This window comes from Podarcis filfolensis, assembly GCF_964270895.1.
Source record: "Podarcis filfolensis genome assembly, chromosome: W".
Taxonomy (NCBI): domain Eukaryota; kingdom Metazoa; phylum Chordata; class Lepidosauria; order Squamata; family Lacertidae; genus Podarcis; species Podarcis filfolensis.
Genome location: NC_139619.1, coordinates 17,503,998 through 17,529,323, shown reverse-complemented (window position 1 = coordinate 17,529,323; position 25,326 = coordinate 17,503,998). Strand labels below are relative to the sequence as shown.

The 25,326-nt window shown below is 44.7% G+C and overlaps 1 protein-coding gene across 3 annotated transcripts in view; it reads right to left on the bottom strand.

The window, feature by feature from the left end:
- LOC310753830 (fragile X messenger ribonucleoprotein 1-like) overlaps positions 1–25,326 on the bottom strand; it is a 181,572-nt gene that overhangs the window by 44,989 nt on the left and 111,257 nt on the right. The gene's annotated exons all lie outside the window — the stretch shown is intronic.

The following is a 25,326-nucleotide window of genomic DNA, read 5'->3' as shown; positions in this document are numbered from 1 at the left end:
CATAAAATGTTACATTCAGCTGTTTATATATAATATTATTTTGTCAATATGTTAAGTCTTCTTGTTCTTTGTAATTAAAGTTGTATACGTTCATTTAAATCCTGCCATTGAGTCCATTTTTGTTGTTGTTTCTGTAAGTATGTTGTAAAAGGTTCCCATTCTTTTCCAAAGTCACTCTTGTCCTTTTCTTGCAATTTGTCCATTTACTTTGCTAACTCTGTGTAGTTCATCCATTTTTCTTGCCATTGTTCTTTTGATGATCTTTCTCCAGTCTTCCAATTTTGCGCTATTAAAATTCTTGCTGCTGTTGTAGCATACATGAATAATGTCTGTTTCACTTTCGGAATATCTTTTTCTAGAATGCCTAGCAAAAAAGGTTGTTTTTTTTAAAAACAAACGTTACTTTAAACATTATTTTCAATTATAAAGCATTTCCCAAAATTTCTTTATAATCTTACAATCCCACCACATATGATAAAATGTACCTTCCCCTTCTTTACATCTCCAACAGTTCTTTTGTTCTGTTTTATACATTTTTGTCAATTTTTTTGATGTGACATACCACCTGTACATCATCTTCATATTCTCTTTAAGCAATATACAAACCGTAAATTTAAAATTCATTTTCCAAAGCCTTATCCAATCTTCAAATTGTATGTTATGACCTACAGTGGTACCTCGGGTTAAGTACTTAATTCGTTCCGGAGGTCCGTTCTTAACCTGAAACTGTTCTTAACCTGAAGCACCACTTTAGCTAATGGGGCCTCCCACTGCTGCCGCGCTGCAGGAGCACAATTTCTGTTCTTATCCTGAAGCAAAGTTATTAACCTGAAGCACTATTTCTGGGTTAGCGGAGTGTGTAACCTGAAGCGTATGTAACCTGAAGCGTATGTAACCCGAGGTACCACTGTATATCCTGTGCCCACTTAATCATTACCAATTTAACCTCCTCATCTTTAATTTCCCATTCCAAAAGTATACTATACGTCTTCTTCAGTAATTTAGTATTATCATCTATAATATCCCTTTGGATTTAATTTAATTTAAATTAAAACTGTTTGAACAAATTAAGGATAATGTGAATTGGCTTCAATATTATTTAAGATTGATAAGAGATTATTTAAGATTGAATTATTTAAGATTGATAAGAGAAATGGTTTTGCAACAGAAAAAACCAAATTGGAAACGGAGTTGTTAGACACTAATGTTAAGAATATGTCTAAAATGTATAATTTGTTATTGGAGTGGCACATAAAAGATGAACAAGTTAAATCGGTTATGATTGATTGGGCACAAGATGTGGGACACAATATAATGATGGAAGATTGGGAGAGGCTTTGGAAGAAAGGGGTTAAGTTTACTGCATGTACGATGTTAAAGGAAAATATTATGAAAATGATGTATAGGTGGTACTTGACCCCGCTTAAATTAGCTAAGATTTATCATAACTGTGATAATTTACGCTGGAAATGTAAAGCAAAAGAAGGTACTTTTTATCACATGTGGTGGACCTGTCCCAAGGTAAGACTTCTGGGAAAAGATTTATAATGAATTAAAAAAAATATGATGAAATATACATTTGTAAAGAAACCAGAGGCCTTTCTCCTTGGAATATTAGGTTCTGAACTGCCCAAGAAAGATGTAAAGGTATTTTTGTACGCCAAAGCTGCTGCACAAATTTTAATAGCCAAAAAATGGAAAACACAAGAACTACCAACTGTGGAAGAATGGCAGATGAAGATGGAAGAAATTTAAAGATTATTTGAGCAAATATTGTAATATTAAAGATTAGTAGTTTCTGTATCAATAGATTCTGATAATGCTTTTCTAATTCTTTGAGATTTTTAACTAACAATTTAGTTTTACTTTTATTTAATTTAAAACCTGCCACCTGTCCAAACTTTTGGATTTTTTCTATTCCTCTAGGGAAAGAATTCTTTGGATCTTCAACCATAACAACCAAATCGTCCGCGAAGGCTTTCAATTTATGTTCACTTTTCTTTATTCTTATTCCTACTACTTCTTTGTCTACTTTGATATTCCTTGCCAAGACCTCCAGGACCAGAATGAACAAAAGAATTGATAACGGACATTTGCCTAGTTCCTTTCTGTATTTTACATTGGTTTGTTATCACCTGATTAATAGTTAATTTTGCATTCTGTTCTGAATATATGGCTTGTATTCCCTTATTAAATTTTGCTCCAAATTCCATTTCTTCAAGAACTCTTTTCATGAAGTCCCAATAAACATTATCAAATGCTTTTTCTGCATCTATAAACATCAGAGCTGCTTGCTTTTCATTTCATACTTTCAAGTATTCAATTATGTTAAAAACATTACTAATATTATCTTTTATTTGTCTACCTGGAAGAAATCCTGCTTGATCTTGATGTATATATTCTTCCCAAGTTTTTTTTAGCAAGAATATATGCAAACAGTTTGTAATCATTATTTAATAATGAGATAGGCCTATAATTTTTGACTAATGTTATATCTGAATCTTGTTTTGGTATTAATGTTATATAGGCTTCTTTCCACGTTTCCAGGACTTTCCCTGTTTTTAAAACCTCATTCATTATATCCTTTAGGGGAATCACAAGCTGTTCATTTATTTTTTTATAATATTTTGCTGATATTCCATCTGGTCCTGGAGATTTACCTGTCTTTGCTTGATTTATTGCTTCAAATATTTTCTGCAATGTAATTTCGGCATTTAATATTAGCATTTCTACTTTTATTTTTGGGAGATTACTACTTTTTATATATTCTTCCATCAGGGTCTTTTCAGTTCCTTTTTTGTAAAGGTCTATAAAATACTTAGTAAAGGCTTCCCTTATTTCCCTTGGTTTGTCAGTGATCTTGCCATTATGTTTTATCTTATTTATGTAGTTTTTTGGCTCGCTTTTCCTCATTTGCCATGCCAATAATTTCCCTGGCTTGTTGGCATGTTCAAAATACTTTGGTTTCATCCTTTTAATTCTTTCAATTTATTTCGTCATTGATCACCATTGAATATTGAATTCGTAACCATTTAAGTGCCTGTTTAATTATCTCCTTATTAGGTTTTTTTTTTATTAATTCTTTTTCTTGCCCTAATATTTCATCTAAAATTTCTTTCTTTTTCTTTTCTCTTGCCTTCTTCTTGATTGAATTTTGTTGGATAAACACTCCCCTCATAACTGCTTTGCTCGCATCCCACACCGTTTGCAGCCTGGTTCCATTATTAAGATTTAGTTCAAAATAATCTCCCAGGACATTTTTTGCTTTTCTAAAAGAATATTATCATCTAGTAATTCTTCATTCAATCTCCATCTAAAAGTGGATTGATTTTCTTTCTGGATTTCCATTATTATAGGATTATGATCCGACAATGTTCTGGGATCTTTTTTTTTTTTAAAAAAATCATTTTTATTGATTTTCCAATAAAAACAGCCAATCAACATATCCGAATCATAATCCAATTAAAAATAATAAACTAAAATTTAAAAAACAGCCAATTATAGTCCAAATTGTAATTATTAATTTTTCCAGGCTCCCCATAGTCTGGACCTCTGAAGCATATCTCCAAATCTTCGTTCCTGCCTCTTCTCATTGTTTTCATATTTTCTGCCTTCTGATCTTAACGCTTTAAAGTTCTCCGTCCCTGGCTCTAAGATTCTCAGTCATGTCAGAAATCATATATCCTTTCGTCCATCGATTAAAGCTTTATTTGTGTATATATATTTTTTCAACTGCCTATTTTCCAGCGCAGCTTTCCCTGACTCCATTCCAATTTTCCAATCCGGGCTGTTGTCCAAGTCTATTGTCTGAAGTTTAATGATGAAGCAACTCCCAAGTTGTTAAATCATTCCAATCCGGGCTGTTGTCCAAGCTTTTTGTTTGAGATTTAATAACATAGTTGCGTCCACACTGTTATTACTGTAAATTGTTGAGCATACTGTTTGCAATAATTCAATGTAAATGAGCTGTATTCCACAGATATAAGTCATTTGGCGATCAATCAGCCTCTCGGAGACCACACAATCCCCCCCTCCGGGCCCTAGAGGGGCTGCTGCTAGACATCCATCAGCCTTCTCTCTCACTTATAATGAAAAACTTCTGCAAACAGCTGCACTATACAGTATGTTATCTCCAGGCATTACAAAGTCAGCCAGCAAATATTTCCTGCTTCTCTCGAAAAGGAAGAGATTCTCATTTTTCCGTGCTGCGTCATATTAACAAACACTATATTCTTTCTTCTTTTATCTTTATCAAGTCTTTCAAGTCTAAGTAAAGCTGCAGAGTTAAATAATTATAAATAGAAGTCTATCTGTACTCTCTTTTAAAAAAATTAAGTTTCTTAATGAGGCTTAGAATTGAAAACCAATTGTACATGTTAAGAAGAGAAAAAAGACATACCAAACACCTCTGTAATCCACACGCCATGATGAGAACCTCTTTGAAGTCCGAGCTTAAACACCAGGAACTGTACAGTTCTGGAGGTTTTCCCTTAGTCTTCTTCAGTCCAGGCTAGTCTGTTTATCATCCAAATCCAATCATTTTATCAAGCAAATATTTCCGGCTATGAGAATGGCATCGGAGAGTGCCAGCCGTGTTGTGCTCTGGGACCCAGTGTCCTGCCACTTGCACCTTGATGCAAGCTGACAATCTCGGACAATCTGTGGGTCTGTGGGACAATCCTCCCCCACCCTGGGGAGTATGCCAGGGCTAATTACCCCCATATCAGCCCTGAATTACCGGCATGGCTGGGATCCGATCGTATGGGAGTCAGCCATTTCCCACAGCCAGAAAGAGGAAGCCCTGACAATGTTCTGGGATCTATTTCAATTTGTTTGAACTTTTAGTTCTAATTCTTTTGAAATCCAAACCGCATCCAGTCGGGCACTACAGTGGTTCCTCGGGTTAAGTACTTAATTCATTCTGGAGGTCTGTTCTTAACCTGAAACTGTTCTTAACCTGAAGCACCACTTTAGCTAATGGGGCTTCCCGCTGCCGCTGCGCCACCACCGCACAAGTTCTGTTCTCATCCTGAAGCAAAGTTCTTAACCCGAGGTACTATTTCTGGGTTAGCAGAGTCTGTAACCTGAAGCGTATGTAACCCGAGGTACCACTGTACTACATGAGAGAAGAAAGTGAACTGTTAGTCAAATGTTTTACTCTCCAGATATCTATTAGCTTCAATGTCTCTGTCATGTCAAAAAAAGTTTTGGGTAGCCTACCTTCTTTGGTATCTTTTTTCCTAATTGTTCTATCCATCTCTAATGATGGTACCCCATTTAAAGGTAAAGGTATCCCTGACCGTTAGGTCCAGTCGCAGATGAATCTGGGATTGCGGCGCTCATCTCACTCTATAGGCCAAGGAGCTGGAGTTTGTCCGCAGCTTCCAGGTCATGTGACCAGCATAACTAAGCCACTTCTGGCGAACCAGAGCAGCGCACAGAAACCCCATTTAAGTCTCCCATTATCTTCTCATCTACAAACTCCAGAAGATCTGTTTCCAATTTTTGAAAGAACTTTGATTTATTTTCATTTGGTGCGTATATTCCTACCAATAATATCTTTTCTCCTTGGACTTTAATTTGTACCATTAGAATTCTCCTTTTGTCGTCTTTTTGGATTACTTTGGGTTCAAGTGCAGGCTTAATATAAACTATTACACCACGTCTTTTTGCATTATCTGCTGAAATGAAACCCATCCCTAGTTTTTTTATTAACCAAACTCTTTAATGGTTTTTTGCTACGTGTGTTTCTTGAAGATGAATTATATCTACAATTTGTTTAAGAATTACATGTTCAATCCTGTTTCTTTTTGCTTCCTTATTCAATCCATTCACATTTCAACTCAGTTCTTTAAGATTTGCCATTATCATTTTTGCTTAAAAACCTGTTTCTCCGCCTACTGCTCCCTCCAGATGTTTCAAGGCCTCCCTTTGCTGATCAAGGGGGCTTTTCGAATCTCTTGTCCCATCTCTGAACTCAGGGCCCCTGCCATGTTTTTCCATAAATTCATGGGCCTGACTCTCCGTCACCAGCCTGTATCTTTTCTTTCTGTAGGTAAAGGAAATTCCTTCTGGAAATTCCCATTTGTATTTTATATCACTTTTTCTAAAGACTGTTGTCAGGATCTTGCACCTCTATTCCGGAAATATGTCAACCTTTTTACCCTCAAACTGCAGACCTTCGTAATATTTTTTGAAGGATTGCATCCTCCACTCTTTTTGTAATAAGACTTCCGCGCAGGGAAAGTAGGCGGCGACTTGGCGTCAAAGAACTTCTTTGCTGGAAGAGGTTCAAGAAACGCCCACTGACGGATTCTGCCAGCGACTGAACAGCCACGGAGTGGATGGCTGTCCAGCGAGAAACGGTTTAACCAGGCAACCTAGCCCAGAGCGGCGGTAACTTACGCACAAGCAACCCCTAAAGCCATCACAGCAATCCGTCAGTCCCTGAAGTTGCTTGTGCGCAGCGACAGGCAGGGGAGCATAATGAGTCAAACCGGAGAAGCCGGCGCCACGGAGCGAGCAGCTGGAGTGCAGAATCTGGTGAAGACGAACCGAGATTTAGAACAGCATGTGGCTCTGCTGATGGCGAGGCTGGAAGAACGGAGGGCTCAGGATACCAAGGTCAGACCCACCCCCATCGCAAGGAAGGTACCGGGGCTGGTGCACAAGTTTGGGGGGAAGCCCCAGGACTACAACGCGTTCCGAATGGAAATAGAGTACGCTTTGGAACTGCAGCATGATGACTTGGCGGATGATGGGGAGAGGGTGGCCTACATTGTGGGGCATCTGGAGGATGGGGCGCGGGAATGGATCAGGCCCCTAATGGCAACGCAAAATGCCACCTTGAAAGACGTCAGGAAATTTTTTCAGGCAATGAATGCAATGTTTTCAAGCGAAGTGGAGCAAAATGTGGTTCGACGGCAATTGATAGGGTGCAAGCAGGGGAGCCAATTTTTTAGAGAGTACTGGTTGCGCTTTGCGATGTTAATCCACCGGCTTGGGTGGGATCTGGACGCTGAACCCATTCAGATGTTGTTTGAGGAGGGGTTGTCCCCAACGGTCAACGATGAGCTTTCCCGCGCGCCCCGCCCGCAGTCGATGGACCAGCTGACCAAGGCTGTGCTTGCGATTGGAGCAAGACAGGAAGCGCAGGCTCAGGAGAAGAGCGAAGGGAGAGGGGAACGTTACCATGACTACCGCATTCCTGAAATACCGAGGCAGCCTTCCCAGCCGGCTGAGCCAATGGAAATAGATGGCGCGCACGTGTGCGAGGTTTCAAACTCCACTGAAGGGCGCAAGAGGGAGGGAAAGGATTGGAAAACCCACAAGAAGTGTTTCCTCTGCCAACGGCCAGGACATTTTGCCAGGGTCTGCCCTCAAAGAAAGGCCTGGCAAGGGATGGTGGGAGCTGCTGGCTGTGAGGGGAAGGGGGAAACGGATCAGGCCCAGGGAAACGGCCAAGCTTGGCTGCCAATCAGCGGGGGCAGCAGCCAAGCCAACAACCAATAGAAGTGCCCCAACCAGACCCTCCCAGGACAGCTATAGCCATAGAAGTGGTGCTAGAACTCCCAAATGGGCACCCAGTCAAGGTGAAGGGGCTGCTGGATTCAGGCAGTTCCTGCAATTTCTTCAGCAAGAGCTTCGCTCTAGAACACCAACTCCACCTGCTGCCTCTGGATTTTCCCTTGCAAGTGACAACCATTGACGGCAGGGAACTTCTGGGAGGGGAGGTGACGCACCAGACCCCGCCAATGAGAATGAGTGTTTCCAGGCACACAGAGACCATTGCCTTTCACGTAGCCACACTGTCAGGACCCCCAATAATACTGGGAATGAGCTGGCTGGCACTGCATGATCCAGTAGTGGCATGGCATCAGCGGTCAGTCACCTTTGGGTCAGCTTACTGCTTGGAATACTGACTAGGAGGGGAAAACCCAAGGATGACAGTGGCCAGGGTCGCTGGAGTGGCTGTGGAGCCAAAAGGGAAGGTGCCACCCCAATATGCTGACCTGCAGGAGTTCTTCAGCGAGAAGGAGGCGGATAGACTACCCCCCCATAGGCCCTTTGATTGCCAAATCAACCTACTCCCAGGGGCTCAGCTGCCGGTGGGTAAACTGTATGCCATGTCGGACAGGGAGATGCAGGAGTTGCGGGAATTTATTGACAAGAACCTGAAAAGAGGTTTCATAAGAGAATCAAAGGCGGTGGGTGGACAAAAAGGATACTAATCAGCCCAGATTAGTTGTAGATTTTAGGGCCTTGAACCTTGTATCAGAACCCGTGACCTTCCCAATGCCCAGGATTGACGACATTTTAACACGGGTGAGGCAGTTGAAAATTTTTACCAAGCTGGACCTCAGGGGAGCATACAATTTGATCAGGATGAGGGAGGGGGACGAATGGAAAACCACCATGTTCACCCCCCTGGGAGCCTTTGAGTACTTAGTTATGCCCTTCGGATTACAGTCGGGCTCTGCCTGCTTTCAAGCTTTTATGCACCACGTGTTGGGGTCCCTGCTGTACAAAAACTGTGTAGCCTTCTTGGACGACGTCTTAATCTATTCTGACAATGAGAAGCAACATGTCAGAGACGTCAGGGAAATGCTAAAGAGACTGCAGAAGCACCAGTTGTGGGTCAAGCTGAAAAATGCCAATTTCACGCAAGGGAGGTCGAGTTTCTGGGGTACAAGTTGTCAGACAAGGGCCTAGCTATGGACCCCAGCAAGGCGCAGGCGGTACTGGAATGGAAGGCCCCCAAGACCCGGAAGGACGTGCAGAGGTTCCTAGGGTTCAGCAACTTCTACAGGAAGTTCATCAAGAACTTCGCCCATTTAACAGCACCCATCACAGATTGTCTCAGTAGCAAAAAAAAGTTCGTCTGGACGGAAGGGGCCCAGCAATCCTTTGAAAGCCTGAAGAAAGTGTTCGCGTCGGAAGAGCAGCTCCTGCACGTGGATCTGGAGAAGCCCATGAGGCTAGAGACCGACGCGTCAGACCGGGCCATAGGAGCCGTACTTTTGCAGCCAGGAACCCAGCAAGACTGGAGGCCGTGCGCCTTTTTCTCGAGGAAGCTGAGCAAGTCGGAGCAGAACTACACGGTGTATGACCGCGAACTGCTAGCTATCTATGCAGCGTTTCGCCGATGGAGACATCTGTTAATAGGGGCGCGGCACAAGATCCAGGTTTGCACGGATCACAAGAACTTGGAGTACTGGAGGACTGCGCGAGTACTCAACCGGAGACAGATTCGATGGGCACAAGAGTTCTCTAAGTTTTCCTTCGAGATCCGGTACGTGCCGGGAGAGGAGAATGTTAGAGCCTATGCTCTCTCCCGGAAGCCGGAGTACATGGAAGGAGAGGGACCGCCGGAAGCCCGACACGTGTTCCCCGAGGACAGATGGGTGTGTGGGGGAGTGTTGGTTGGGAAACGAGAACTAGCCGGTCTCACCAGGGACGACGAGTTCGCCCAAACTAAAATCAGGGAACTACGGGAAGGAAGGGAAAACCATGGAGAGTTTGAGGAAAAGGAAGGGGTACTATAAGGGAGCGCTGTACGTACCGGGGGAGAACTTGAGGGGAAGGGTACTCAAACAACTCCACGACAACCCAACAGCGGGGCACTTTGGTCAACACAAAACCATGTTGCTTGTCACCAGGCAGTTCTGGTGGTCAAGGGTAAGGGAAGATGTACGGGAGTACGTACGGGGGTGCGACCGCTGCCAGAGGGCAAAGGGGGAGAGGGCGGCCCCTGCAGGGTTACTGGAACCCTTACCCACGCCAGGAAGACCCTGGGAGGTGGTGTCCATAGATTTTATGACAGATTTGCCCAAATCAAGGGGGAAGACAGCAGTCATGGTAGTAGTCGATCTACTGACAAAAATGTGCCATTTCATAGCTTGCTCACATGCGGTGACGGCAGAGGAAACGGCCAGATTGTTTGTGGATCACATCTTCAGGTTGCATGGGTCTCCCTCGAGGGTCATCTCAGATCGCGGGAAACAATTTACTTCAAGGTTCTGGAGGAAGCTCATGAGCCTGCTGCAGGTCGAGGTGGGCTTCTCGACGGTGAGACACCCGGAAACCAACGGGCAAGCGGAACGAGCGAACAGTATACTCCAGCAATACCTACGCTGCTACGTCAGCGAGAGACAGAGCGATTGGGTAGAGAAACTAGCGCTGGCTGAATTTGCATACAATAACGCTGAACACGTGTCCACGGGAATGAGCCCGTTCATGGCCAATTATGGGTGTCACCCCAGGGCCTTCCCGGGGAGGGGGGAGGAAGGGTGGAGCGTACCTGCAGCAGAGCAGTTTGTGGAAGAAATGGAGGCCTTGCACCAGCAACTCCAGATGAATTTGGAGAGGGCCAAGGAAATTTACAAGAGGCAGGCAGACAAGCATCGTCGGGAAGGGGAGACCATACGGGTGGGAGACCGGGTGTGGTTGTCAACCCGAGGGTTACCCTTTAAGGGAGGGTGCAGCCGAGGTAGCTGGGACCTTTTGAGGTAACACAGCAGGTGAACCCTGTGGCATTCAGGCTCAAGCTGCCTGACAGCATGAAGATACACCCGGTGTTCCATAGGTCCCTACTCTCTCCGTACAGGGAGGGGCGGGAATTCCCGGGACAGGAGGGAGAAGTCACCACACACCCGCAGGTAGAGGAGAGGGAACACCACAACCAAGCCACGGAAATACTCAATTCCAGGTGGCGAGGGCGCAAGGTAGAGTACTTGGTAGCTTGGGAGGGAGAACCCCGGTCAGAAGACACGTGGGTTCCCGCGGAGGCAATCAATGACGGGTATCTAGTGGAAGAGTTCCACAGTCGGTTCCCACACAAACCAAAACCACCAGCGAGATTCTGGGAGGAGCAATTTGGCACCACCGACGACGAGGAGGACTTTGAGGGTTTTCCTGCCTCCGAAGAGGAGGGAGGAGAAGCGTCGGAGAGGGAAGATTCAGACTGGGAGGCCCACCCCGCGGGGAGAGATCAGAGCGGGTGGGAAGCGGGTTTTGAATCCTCTGAGGATGGCGACAGCTCCTTCCGGGGATTCCCTGCATCGTCGGCCGAGGACAGAGACGAAGTTGGATCCAAAGGTCGGGCCGGGGGTGGAGGGGGTTCTGGGCGGGGGATGGATGTCAGGGAACTGCCATTGGAACTAGCGGAGGAGGCGAGGCTCCACAGCGATGCTGGAGAGGGGCCAAGCAGGGAGAGAGGCAGGTCTCCGGCTGGGGAAGAAAATCAGCGCAACACCAGGGATAGAGGGGGGCCGATGGGGGAAGCAGAGAGGAGGCTCCAGGACTCTTCGCAGGAGACCAGCGAGGAGAGCACAGGTCCACCGCTGCCCACACCCACCCTGCGCAGAAGACTTCTGCGCAGGGAAAGTAGGCGGCGACTTGGCGTCAAAGAACTTCTTTGCTGGAAGAGGTTCAAGAAACGCCCACTGACGGATTCTGCCAGCGACTGAACAGCCACGGAGTGGGTGGCTGTCCAGCGAGAAACGGTTTAACCAGGCAACCTAGCCCAGAGCGGCGGTAACTTACGCACAAGCAACCCCTAAAGCCATCACACTATCCAACCATCTCATCCTCTGTCGTCCCCCTCTCCTTGTGCCCTCCATCTTGAGGTGGCCAAAGTATTGGAGCCTCAGCTTCATGATTTGTCCTTTCAGTGAGCACTCAGGGCTGATTTCCTTCAGAATGGATAGGTTTGATCTTCTTGCAGTCCATGGGACTCTCAAGAGTCTCCTCCAGCACCATAATTCAAAAGCATCAAGTCTTCAGCGATCAGCCTTCTTTATGGTCCAGCTCTCACTTCCATACATCACTACTAGGAAAACCATAGCTTTTACTATACGGACCTTTGTTGGCAAAGTGATGTCTCTGCTTTTTAAGATGCTGTTTGTCATTGCTTTTCTCCCAAGAAGCAGGCGTCTTTTGATTTCGTGGCTGCTGTCACCATCTGCAGTGATCATGGAGCCCAAGAAAGTAAAATCTCTCACTGCCTCCATTTCCTCCCCTTCTATTTGCCAGGAGGTGATGGGTCCAGTGGCCATGATCTTCGGTTTTTTTGATGTTGAGCTTCAGACCATATTTTGCGCTCTCCTCTTTCACCCTCAATAAAAGGTTCTTTAATTCCTCCTCACTTTCTGCCATCAAGGTTGCGTCATCTGCATATCTGAGGTTGTTGATATTTCTTCCGGCAATCTTAATTCCGGTTTGGGATTCATCCAGCCCAGCCTTTCGCATGATGAATTCTGCATATAAGTTAAATAAGCAGGGAGACAATATACAGCCTTGTCATACTCTTTTCCCAATTTTGAACCAATCAGTTGTTCCATATCCAGTTCTAACTGTAGCTTCTTGTCCCACATAGAAATTTCTCAGGAGACAGATGAGGTGATCAGGCACTCCCATTTCTTTAAGAACTTGCCATAGTTTGCTGTGGTCGACACAGTCAAAGGCTTTTGCATAGTCAATGAAGCAGAAGTAGATGTCTTTCTGGAACTCTCTAGCTTTCTCCATAATCCAGCGCACGTTTGCAATTTGGTCTCTGGTTCCTCTGCCTCTTCTAAATCCAGCTTGCACTTCTGGGAGTTCTCGTTCCACATACTGCTTGAGCCTTCCTTGTAGAATTTTAAGCATAACCTTGCTAGCGTGTGAAATGAGTGCAATTGTGCGGTAGTTGGAGCATTCTTTGGCACTGCCCTTCTTTGGGATTGGGATGTAGACTGATCTTCTCCAATCCTCTGGCCACTGCTGAATTTTCCAAATTTGCTGGCAGGGCTGCCTGGGAGTGGGCCTCAGCCAATAGAATGGCTGGGGCAGGCTCCACAGGAGGGAATGTATTGGGACACCCGATCTCGGTGATCACGGGCCGGAGGAGGAGTTACGCTAAGACCAGACCATGTCATTACAGAGGAGGCAGGTTTAGTCGTTGTTTGAGGACTATCCCTGCCTCCAGGTCTGGTCCTGACCGGAAGGATACTGGAATCAGCAAGGGAAACCCACATGACCTGAAAGTGTTGCTGTGCAATGCCAGGTCAATGAATAAAACCACTGCCATCCACGACCTGATTGTGGATGGAGGATTTGACCTGGCATGTGTGACAGAGACCTGGTTGGATGAGGCAGATGGGCCTGTCCTTGCCGCTGCTTGCCCACCAGGTTTCTCTTACGCACAGCAACCCAGGTCATGTGGGCGGGGAGGGGGGGTTGCAGTGATTTTTAGGAAGTCATTAGTCTGCACCAGGCATCCTATTGGGAAGACCCAGTTCTCTGAGTGCATGTTCTGGAAGTTGGGCAATAGGGGCAGTACAGGATTCCTATTGGTGTACCGAGCTCCCCGCTGCACCAAGGATTCCCTGCCCGAGCTGCTTCAGGTCGTGGCGGATATGCTCCTGGAGACACCTAGCTTGGTTGTCCTGGGGGATTTTAACATCCATGCCGACACGACCTTACAAGGGGCCGCTCGGGACTTCGTGGAAAGCATGGCCTCCATGGGGCTGTCCCTGAATAAGTTTGGCCCAACTCATAGCCGCAGACATGCCTTAGACTTGGTGTTTACCTCTACGGATGTTGGTGATCTGACATTAACTAAAAGCGAAACAAAATAAGTGCCATGGTCAGATCACTTCCTGGTGCAACTGGACTTCTCCGCAACCCTTCCCCTCTGCAGGGAGGTGGGACTGATTCGGATGGTCCGCCCCCGCCACTTAATGGATCCAATTGGCTTCCAGAGAGTGGTAGGGGATGTTTTATCCCAAGTTGATGGCCTTTCAGCTGATTCCCTGGTGGCCGGCTGGAATGCGGAGTTAACCAGGGCTATTGACTGTCTGGCTCCGAAGCGCCCTCTCCGATTGCATGGAGCCCGGACAGCCCCGTGGTTTTCCCCGGAGGTGAGGGTGATGAAACAATCGTTGAGACGGATAGAGCGCCGGTGGCGGAAAACTCATTCTGAATCAGACCGGACACGGGCTAGAGCTCAACGTCGAGCCTACCAAGTGGCAATGGCGACGGCGAAGAGGGCCTTCTTCACCGCCTCCATTGCATCTGCAGAAAACAGCAGCAGGAGACTTTTTCAGGTGGTTCGCAATCTATCGGAACCACCTGCACCACCGGGACCTGGTAGGGACCCCAAGATCTCCTGCAATGCTTTTGCAAAGTTTTTTGCAGATAAAGTCGCTCAGATTCAGAAGGAGGTAGACTCCACCGTGGGAGCAGGGCCAGGGTGGGAGAGTGCTAGAGTTCTGTCTAGTCCTGTTACATGGGATCAATTCCAATCTGTTACCTCCGAGGATGTGGACAGGCTGCTTGGACAAGTGAAACCGACCACCTGTCTCCTTGATCCTTGTCCATCCTGGCTGATAAAAGCTAGCCGGGAAGGGCTGGGCGATGGGCTCTGCGGGGTGGTGAATGCTTCCCTCTGTGAGGGAGCCTTCCCAGACCCGCTGAAAGAGGCGGTCATTAAACCACTTCTTAAAAAAAAACATCTTTAGACCCAGCCAATTTGGCCAACTATCGCCCAGTCTCAAATTTACCATTCTTGTTTTTTTTTTAATAAATTTTTATTGATTTTCCAACATGAATTGAGACACTTCACAACTAACAATACATAGACAAACAAACATATAAACACGTATAATTTCATAACCTTTTTTTCTTAAGCCTTATTTCAACGACTTCCCCATACCTCCCTTTCCTGCATCCCTATTTTAAACTTTTTCAGCAACCCCTAATTTCAATTACTTATGATTCAATTTCTTTGATCCTTTTTCTCTTACCCAATCATTTATCGCTGCAATTCTGTTTTACATTACCCATGACATTTTAGCACTCATTAATTTTACAACAGTTCTTAAGATAAACTTTAAATTTCTTCCAATCTTCTTCCACCGTCTCTTTTCCTTGGTCGCGGATTCTGCCAGTCATCTCGGCCAGTCCCATATAGTCTATCACCTTCGTCTGCCACTCTTCCAGCGTGGGTAGTTCTTGTGTCTTCCAATACTTTGCTAAAAGAACTCTTGCTGCTGTTGTAGCATACATAAAGAACGTCCTATCTTTCCTTGACACCAATTGGCCTACCATGCCCAGGAGAAAGGCCTCTGGTTTCTTATGAAAGGTACACTTAAGGACCTTCTTAATTTCATTATAGATCATTTCCCAGAAGGCCTTGATCCTTGGGCACGTCCACCAAAGGTGGTAGAAAGTACCTTCAGTTTCATTACATTTCCAGCATTTATTATTGGGCGTATGATAAATTTTTGCAAGCTTGACTGGGGTCATGTACCACCTATAAATCATTTTCATAATGTTCTCTCTTAAGGCATTACATGCCGTAAACTTTATACTAGTGGTCCATAACTGTTCCCAGTCAGCAAACATAATGTCATGACCAATGTCTTGTGCCCATTTAATCATAGCTGATTTAACCGTCTCATCCTGTGTATTCCATTTCAACAGCAAGTTATACATTCTTGACAAATTCTTAGTATTGGGTTCCAACAATTCTGTTTCTAATTTTGATCTCTCCACCTGAAAGCCAATTTTCCTGTCCTGTTTGAATACTTCATTTATCTGATAATAATGAAGCCAGTCTCTTACTTTAGACTTCAATTTCTCATAGCTCTGCAATCTCACTTTTCCCTCTTCTTGTTCTATAATTTCCCAGTATTTTGGCCATTTAGATTCCATATTAAGTTTTTTCACTTCCTTAGCTTCCATTGGTGACAGCCACCTAGGGGTTTTGTTTTCCAACAGATCTTTATACCGAATCCAAACATTATATAATGCTTTCCTAACAATATGGTTTTTGAAACCTTTGTGAATTTTTACCTTGTCATACCATATATATGCATGCCAACCAAACCTGTTATTAAACCCTTCCAGATCCAAAATGTCTGTGTTCTCAAGAAGTAGCCAGTTTTTCAGCCAGCAAAAAGCCGCTGATTCATAATATAGTTTTAAGTCTGGCAGGGCAACCCCCCCCCCCTTTCTTTTGCATCAGTTAATATCTTAAATTTTATTCTGGGCTTTTTGCCCTGCCAGACAAATCTAGATATGTCTTTCTGCCACCTCTTGAAACAGTCCATTTTATCCACAATCTGCAATGTTTGAAACAAAAACAACATTCTCGGCAAAACATTCATCTTAATAACAGCAATTCGGCCTAACAAGGAAAGTCTCAAATTTGACCATATCAAATTTACCATTCTTGGGCAAGGTGATTGAGCGGGTGGTTGCCAAACAACTCCAAGCACGCCTGGAGGATGCGGACCATTTGGATCCCTTCCAATCGGGATTCAGGCCTCACCATGGGACTGAAACTGCCTTGGTCGCGCTGGTTGATGAGCTCCGGTGGGCTAGGGACAAAGGTGAGAGCTGTTTGCCAGTTCTGCTGGATCTCTCAGCGGCCTTTGACACCATCGACCATAACATCCTTCTGGACCGTCTAGAGGGGCTGGGAGCTGGGGGCACTGTTATACGGTGGCTCCGCGCCTTTCTCCTGGGCCGTGTCCAGAAAGTGGTGGGGGGGGGGATGAGTGTTCAGACCCCTGGGCTCTCACTTGTGGGGTGCCTCAGGGTTCCGTCCTCTCCCCCATGCTTTTTAATATCTATATGAAGCCGCTGGGAGAGATCATCAGAGCCTGTCATTCAGAAAACGGAAGTTGACTTCCTATTTAGTTTCCATCTTCTCCAAATTAATTTTAAAGTCCAAATTTATTAAATAAAATATCTAAAAGCTTTTGGCATTGATTACCTTGTTTGGAAAATCAGCTGCTTTTGGTGGTGACTTGTGGCTTCAGCTACTGGACTGCGATATCACCGTGAATGGACTCAAGCTGCTTCCCGCTCCCCCCCCCTCGCTGCAGACGCAGCAGCAAGAAAGCAGAGAAGCTGCGGCGAGTTACCCCATTTCATCTGGTCCCCTTGAGACCCCACTCTTCTGTGGGGCTTTTTCAGGGGAGCGCGTAGCCCTAGCGCTTCCCCTACAGGTCCAAAGTAGCCCAAACAGACGTCATTAACAGGATGAACCGCTTCGCGCCTCAATCCCACTTCCCAGGCAGACTGGAAGTCCTCTATCTGCCAAATAATTGTTAATAGTCTTTCGGTTCTCTTAGTCATCACTTTCATTGCTGTCACTACTGTATGCATCCTCTTCTTCACTTTCTAAGCCTTCTTCATTTACCTCATCAAGGTACTCAGGGCACATAGGTTCTTCAAACCACTGAATTTTGTAATTCTCATTACATAAATACCACCCATGTTTCACCAGATCAATTCCGTGGTATGGGTTTTGCTGGTTAGCTTTCTTCCATATTAGTGCAACAGCATTGCTTCTTTTTAACTTTTCACAAATAGCAGCTCTTGACAGGGGAAGAAGAGTGGGATCAATACCTTGAATCTTCTGTAAAGGTTGTCGCTGCAGCACATTTTATTTTGAACAAATTGTATCTTGCTTGTGTGACTGATGTGTAAACAGACTGTCTATACAGGGCACACACGTATTGCTCAGCACCAGTAAATAACTCATTTGTGAGTTCCACTTCCTCTCCTACACTTGCAAAAAACTTCGTATTTGTTGTACATTATCCTGAAAGGTTTAATCTTTCCTTGTCTAGTGAAAGATGCAGTAAAGTCCGATCCAGCAAATGCATGGAAGCCAGGTAGTGCCAAAGCCAAATCATTACCAAGATCTTCTGCAATATTGGTAACATCTATAAAACGTCTTGTGTTATTTGTTGCTAATCCACTTTCCATCCACACACTACAGTTCTGGAAGTGCCTTTGATGGTACACCAGAAATGAACCTATGCTGCCAATTCTCATAGTAGTAGTAGTAGTAGTAGTAGTAGTAGTAGTAGTTTAGTCGTTTAGTCGTGTCCGACTCTTCATGACCCCATGGACCAGAGCATGGCAGGCACTCCTGTCTTCCACTGCCTCCCGCAATTTGGTCAGACTCATGTTTGTAGCTTCGAGAACACTATCCAACCATCTCGTCCTCTGTCGTCCCCTTCTCCTTGTGCCCTCCATCTTTCCCAACATCAGGGTCTTTTCCAGGGAGTTTTCTCTTCTCATGAGGCGGCCAAAGTATATTCTTGTAGTAGACCAGTATAAAGTAAACTTATGTGCTGCTTACTTTATATTGGTCTACTTTGATGGTACACCAGCATAACAAGAATGTCCATGTCATTGGCTCGAATGACAATTTTTCTTTTTGAGTTATGTTGCTGAGCTATGTATTGGATATGGGAAATTATGCATGTATCAGCTTCTTGGTGATGACACTTAAGTTCAGGAATTTGTATGCAGTTCATAACAGTGTTTTGTCTTTTGTATTGATAACATGTATCTTCAGTAGCAACGTACAGTGTTCTTTCACCCAGAATATTTATGTACTTATCCTTTTTCCATTCATTTTTCCATTCATTGCAAATGAAAGCAACGAGAGAGGACTTAAATGAATTTTTCAGCAAGACCTCTTGAGGGGGGTTTTTGGGAGCTTTCTGTTCTGGTCCTGTCACTATTATGTTGCCCAATAATGCTGGCCCACAGTGATTGCCATGTTCAGTATATTTTATGCTAGGAGTCATGTACGTATCACAAATCAGGTGAACCTCTTCGGTGGATGTGATGCAAATGTTTTCTAGTAGTTTGTATGCTACATCTCCATAGGTTGTAGGAAACTTCATGCTATGTATCATGCTATTTACAGGGCACACACGTATTGCTATGTACCATAAACATTGCATCATATATAACAGCATGAACAGGCCATGGATTTTCTTTACTTGAGTTTTGATACTCTTTTAATTTATGCACAAGTTTGCTCTTATCGGTTTTATTCAGAGATCTTCCAATTTGGCCTAAAGACAGGGGAACTGGTGTGAGTGGAAATTCAATCACTTTTCCAATGTCCCATTGTTGAATTGCTGCAAGATAAAGGAGTCTTCCAAAGAGATCACGTGTGCATTTCATAGCCTCAAACTTTGTTTGAGACTTAGTAGATCACAGGGCAGTTCACCAACATAAAAATACAAAATGAAAACACTGGGTGGGTCCCAGTGATTAATGCTTCACTGGAGAGGGCGAGGGATTGGGGTAGGGAGCACTGTACTTCAGTGGTTCCACTCCTGCCTCCAGGGTCAATTCCAGAAAGTAATCATGGGAGGCTACTGTTCAGTACCATGGGAGTTGTCCTGTGGTGTACCACAGGGTTCCATCCTGTTTCCCATGCTATTTGACATCTACAGTCATGGGGGGAGTGCTCCCTCTTTGAATTTTGTGGTTTTACATATCAGGACACAATAGCAATCATTTGTTCCTTAGCAGGTCTTAAAATTAGGTAAATACAACCTCAGATGAACAACAACACATGACATATTACACTGTGTCATGATTTAACAGAAATAAAGCCAAGATGGAAAAATCATGTGTGAAAAACTAAGTACACCCTTACTCCTTTCATAAGAATTAAGAGGCAAAGTAGCAGACAGGTGCTGCTAATCAAATGCCTTTGCTTAATTGATCACCAGCAAGTATGCCCACCTCTATAAAAGCCGAAGTTTTAGCAGTTTGCTGGTCTGGAGCATTCAGGTGTGTTTTAACACAATGCCAATGAGGAAAGACAACACAATGCTCTTAGAGAAGCAAGTGTTGCTGTCCGTGAAACTGGGAAGGGTTATAAGGCCATCTCCAACCAATTTTAAGTCCATCATTCTACAGTGAGAAAGATTATTCAAAAGTGGAAAACATTCAAGAAAGTTGCCAATCTTCTCAGGAGAGGACATCTCAGCAAATTCACATCCCAGCAAATTCACCCCAAGCTCAGAGAAACTGCAAAAAACCCAAGAGTTACATCTCAGGATCTACAGGCCTCAGTTAGCATGTTAAATGTTAGAAAAAGACAAAACAAGTATGGTTTGTTTGGAAGTGTTTCCAGGAGAAAGCCTTCTCTCTCTAAAAAGAACATGGCAGCATGACTTAGGTTTGCAAAGTTGCACCTGAACAAACCAGAAGACTTCTGGAACAATGTCCTTTACACAGACGAGACCAAAGTGGAGATGTTTGGCCATAATGTCCAGCGCCACGTTTGGCAAAAACCAAACACAAAAACTTCATACCAACTGTCAAGCATGGTGGTGGAGGGGTGATGATTTTGTTGAATCAAGCCTTGTCAGTCAGAGGAATTTGGCCACTCTCCAGGTGCCCGGCTTGATTCCATGTTGACCTCCCCGTCAGCGACTCCCGGCAAGACAAGGCGAGATCTCTATCGGCCGATCCTTCTTCAAACGTGAGAAGAACACAGCCACTCCCCCCTGCCATCCCCAGGGAGGGGAGAGAGACAGACAGAAATGTATTTACATGCCTTTATTTCTGTCTTTCCTCAGTGCAGAGAAATCATGTCTGCCCTCTCTCACATCAGCAGCCAGAGAGAGAATAACTCCACCCATGTACTTCCAGTACAGGGTCATGTGACACTCTGAGCTAACATCCGGTGCTCAGTGCACATAATAGACTGTCCCTTGTTCCCACGGTACAGTCCCAAAACATCAACATCCTGTTTGGCTTTCCAGCCATCTGGAGCACTCAGCAGCATTGCTCCTTTTTCGTAACAGATTTGGGCTTGTTCTGCAGCCACAGGACCTGGGAATCTTGCAGTCATTGAGTCACCCATGAACTCCTCTGTATTCCAAAGTATTATTTTTTAAAAATATATTTTTTATTAATTTTCAATTAATAACATTCCAACTGGTAACGAATCAGATGAATCTTGCCACATCATAATACAAACAATAAAGCCAATTATACATTCCAAATTAAAACATTTCAAGGGAACTTCCCATGTTCTGGATGTCAGGAGAAAATCTCTTTCACTTGTTCCTGCAATCTTCTCTCTTGTTTTTCCCCCGTTTCATAAGTCCGATTTTAACCCATTGTTTTATCTTCACAGTCCCTGGTGTATGACTCTATCATGTCCAACAAATCCATATTTCTATTAACATGCAGGAGGCAGTTTATTCTAGGTTGGTATCATTCAATTGATTTTCAGCGAAGTCCTCTCAGTGGCCCCATCTTTCATTTCACCATTTCATCTTCCAGGCTCTTCCAACTCTCCTTCTTTTAATAAGATTTATGATGCAGCAATCTTGCAAGTCTTTTAATGAGTTAATGTTCCAAATATGAGTCTTCTGTAGTGTTCCAAATTAGTTTTCCAAGTTAGTGTTCTGTGAATCTCCCGTAGAAAAACAGTGCCGTGAGGTATACTTCAATAATTGCTTGGTGATTGTTTAGTTTAGTTCCTCTAAGATCCAAGCTTGCTCCCCCGGGCCCTAGGGAAGCCAGCCAAAATAAAAGATTCACCCTCACTTTCACATTACACCATATATTAGAAAAGTCCATGCAAGCAAATGCAGGTTTTTTTAATGTGAAATATTCCCCAATTATAAACCGTTGAATGTCCTCCCCACCCCCAGAGGCCGTTTCTTTTTCTCCTGCACCACAGCCACCGCCATTTTTTTCAGCCCAAGCCTCCTTCGTATCTGATCGTTTTTGCCAGTTCTAATTGGGGCTCTCCACAGAGAACTGTGCAACCCTGCACCAAATTAATTTTACAGTTCCTCCTGCATTCCACTTAGATAGTTAATTCTTTCTTAGTGAGGTTTGGCAAATCATGAGTAGCAAATGTAGAAAAGGAAACAACCACTCACCTCACTTAAATTGAAGCGCAACGATGAAAGTCCTTTTCAATTCAAAGCTTTGGCATCCAGGGACTGAATTATTTAGCAGGTCTTTTTTTATCTCCTTCTGCTCATGGCAATGACTCTGGAGAGTTTCCAATTTGTGCAGTGCTCCACACCCAGTGTCCCTGTCCCCGCATTCTGTAGCGAGCAGCAGTTATTGGACGAACCGCGGGTGACAGCCAATCCCCCCCTGCCCTGGGGGGGCAGGTCGGCAGGGATAATTACCCCCATATTTTCCCTGAAGACCTGTACAATTGGGGTCCGGTGTCCTGGGAAAACAGCCAAACGCCATGGCTGGAAACCGGAAGTCTGTATACCAAAGTATTCTAGAGTCAAATGTGTGGCCATCTGCCCAATAGCTGAAGCTTGGCCTAAATGGGGTCATGCAACAGGACAAGGATCCCAAGCACACCAGCAAATCTACAACTGAATAACTGAAAAAGAACAGTCAAGGTGTTGCAATGGCCCAGTCAAAATCCAGACCTCAACCCAGTTGAAATGCTCTGCAGGACCTTAAGAGAGCTGTACATAAACAAATGCCATCAAACCTCAATGAACTGAAGCAACAATATAAAGAAGAGTGGGTCAAAATTCCTCCATAACGATGTGAGAGACTGATAAAATCATAAAGAAAAAATTAGTCTTACCTGAAGTGTAGTTTGGGGAGTGGGGCGTCGTATCCAATGGAATGGATGTTCACCCTGTTGTGAGACACTAGACAGGAGCAAAAACTTGTGGGAAGCAGGCTGGACACCCTCAGTTTTCCAGATTCACCAAGCAGAAAGTACCAATGGAGTCCCTAAAGGGGGGGGGTCTGCCTACTTCCCCCTTCCTCAGCTCTGGAAATTTCTATAATAAAATCTCTAAATTGCTGAGTAGCTGAAAGGCAAGGAAACGCAACAGAAGGAACATGACCAACTGGCACTCAAGATAGGCCATGCTCCCCCCAGTGTACAGTAGAGCACCTTAGGGTGGGGTCCATTGGATATGACGCCCCACTCCCTAAACTACACTTCAGGTAAGACCAATTGTTCTTTTTAATTCATGGGGTGTCGTAGCCAATGGAATGGGACACACCACAGCAGAGTCACCACTTCAGGCGGGTCCCATCTCTGCAATACACTAAGACCAAAGGCCACCACAGCTGTGGACAGCTGGTCCAATTTGTAATGTCTGGTAAGGTGGAAGGTGATGACCAGGTGGCTGCCCTACAAATGTCCAACATGTGCCAGAACGTGAGATGGACAGGGTAATTTAAGGGAATCATAAGCCATGAAAATATAGGCCTTAATCCACCTCACTAAGGTTGCTTTGAAAACTTAAAGCGTCAGTTTTCCGGAAGGATTTCGTATGATGTAGGTAGACTTTTAGAACTCTACACATGTCCAGGGAGTGCCAGGCTTGCTCTTTAGGATGTTTTGGATGCGGACAGAAAGCCAGGAGAATCAGTTCTTATTGGACATGGAATCTAGATAGCACCTTTGGAAGGAAGGAAAAGGTCTGAACATAGCACCACCTTATCCTTGTGGAAAATACAAAGATGTTTAGGTGTAGAAAGGGCTGAAAACTCTGACACTCGGCGTGCCGAAGTGATTGCCACCAAAAGAGAACTTTGAAAGAAAGGATCCTCAGGGGTACAAGACATACGAGGTTCGAACGGAGGTCTCTGAAGAGCTGTGACGACTGAGTGTAAATTCCAGGTGGGAAAGCGATGTGCCAATGATGGGTGTTGATGAGAGTATTAGGCTTTAAGCTTTCTGTAGTCCATGTTGGAGATACCGAAGAATGTTTGTAATCGATATCTTGTGAGGTAGCAAGCCAGATTCTGAGCACCAAGACGCAAAGACTGTCTGTGTAGATTGATAAAGACGTTTCGTCAAAGGGCATCTGGAGGCTAGGATTGTTGAAACAACTGGATCATCTAAACCGTGGTGCTTTAGGCAGTGGCGCTCCAATGCTAAACAACCAGTTTCAGCCACTGAGGAGAGGGATATAGTAGTGGACCTTGTCACAGCAACATTGGAGAGAGAGCTTGAAGTTCTGTCATCCATGGCCTGTGAGGCCAAAGTGGAGCAACTAGAACTACGTAATTGCGCCTTCTCTTGTCTGACCTTGTGAAGAACACATGGTAGGATCAATTGAGGAGGGAAGGTGGAAGGTGAAAGCAGGCCCCGTGGTCAGGGAGCTATCAGGACATCCCATGCCTCCGCCTGAGTGTCCTGAAACCTTGAAAATAATGGGGCAACTGTCAATTCACTTTGGTCGCAAACAGGTCTACTTGGAGAGGATCCCGAAGGGTTTGAAACCATTGGAAATCAGTCTGCCCAACATCCATTTCCCTGTGTCCATCTGTTTGCAGCTTAACCAATCTGCCTGGGCATTTTAGTCTCCGGCAATGTGCTCTGCTGTCAGGGAGAGGTGGTGACCTTGTATGGGAAACTTATTCCGGAAGATTATTGTGATTTTGAGATTAGTGATCTGACATGGTCAACTCTTCCTGGCTCTGGTTATCTATGTTTTATTACTTTCTCTAGCCCTTGTAAAAAAGTATTTGATTTGTGGTCTGTTGGCGAATGGCACTGGTCAGTAAAAGCCTTTGATGTATGGCCTGGCTTTTTATCTTTGATGTAGAGAGGCTCATAGCTGAGCCTGTACTGGCCATAACAGGGCACAGCATCTATAAAATATCTAGCTTTTGAGCATGGCAGTCAGAAGTTCGTGCAAAGGCTGTTGGCTGTGGAGTTGTGCATCGATGGCTACCTGGGGGCCACTTTGCCACTTCTTCAGGGCTTCTCAGTGGCAGATTGAAGTCCTGCTTGGTAATGTATATTTTACTTGCTGTTTAGAATAAAATCTGTAATCTTTTCACCCACTTGCATTTGTATTGCTTCTGAATCTAATTTTAAAAGAATCATCTTGCATTTGGCAAGACAGACGTTTGGCCCAGTTGAACAGGAGTGTCACTTCTTTCTAGAGGGACCAGATTTCATGTCACCTTGATGAACGGTGTGCGACCTGACAGTGGAGCTGTCCGTCCAAATCAAAACATGTTTGAGATGGAATTGTTGGGCAAAGTGCATGAGCGCCATTCTGGCTGCATGCAACTCCAGCTAATTGATTGAGTGAGGTGTTTCTGATTTTGTCCACAGGCCTTGAATAAACTGGTTCTGACAGTGAGCTCCCCAAACTTGGAGACTCGTGTTTGTGGTGATTAGAGTTCTGTTTGGGTCCTTGAAGGGGGTGCCCCTCAGAAGATTTTCCGTGCGGGTCCACCAACACATGAAGAACTTGAGATGAGGTGATAGACACCTGTAACAATTGTGGGTAATGGCCCACTGATGAGGGAGTAGAGTCCACTGCAGGGTGCAGGCATGGTGTTTTGCTGAGGGTGCAATCTGTGAAGCTGACATGCAGGGGCTGAAGACCGATGCTAGATGTTTCAATGAGATTAAAGGAGATGCTGCTGCTTTGATCTTGGCTATCCCTCTTTGGAGAGACACTTCCCCCTTCACTGTAACCAAGAGGGCCCTGAGATGGAGGATTCTTTTGAGAAGGCGTTAGACAGCTTTTTTCTCTGTTGATT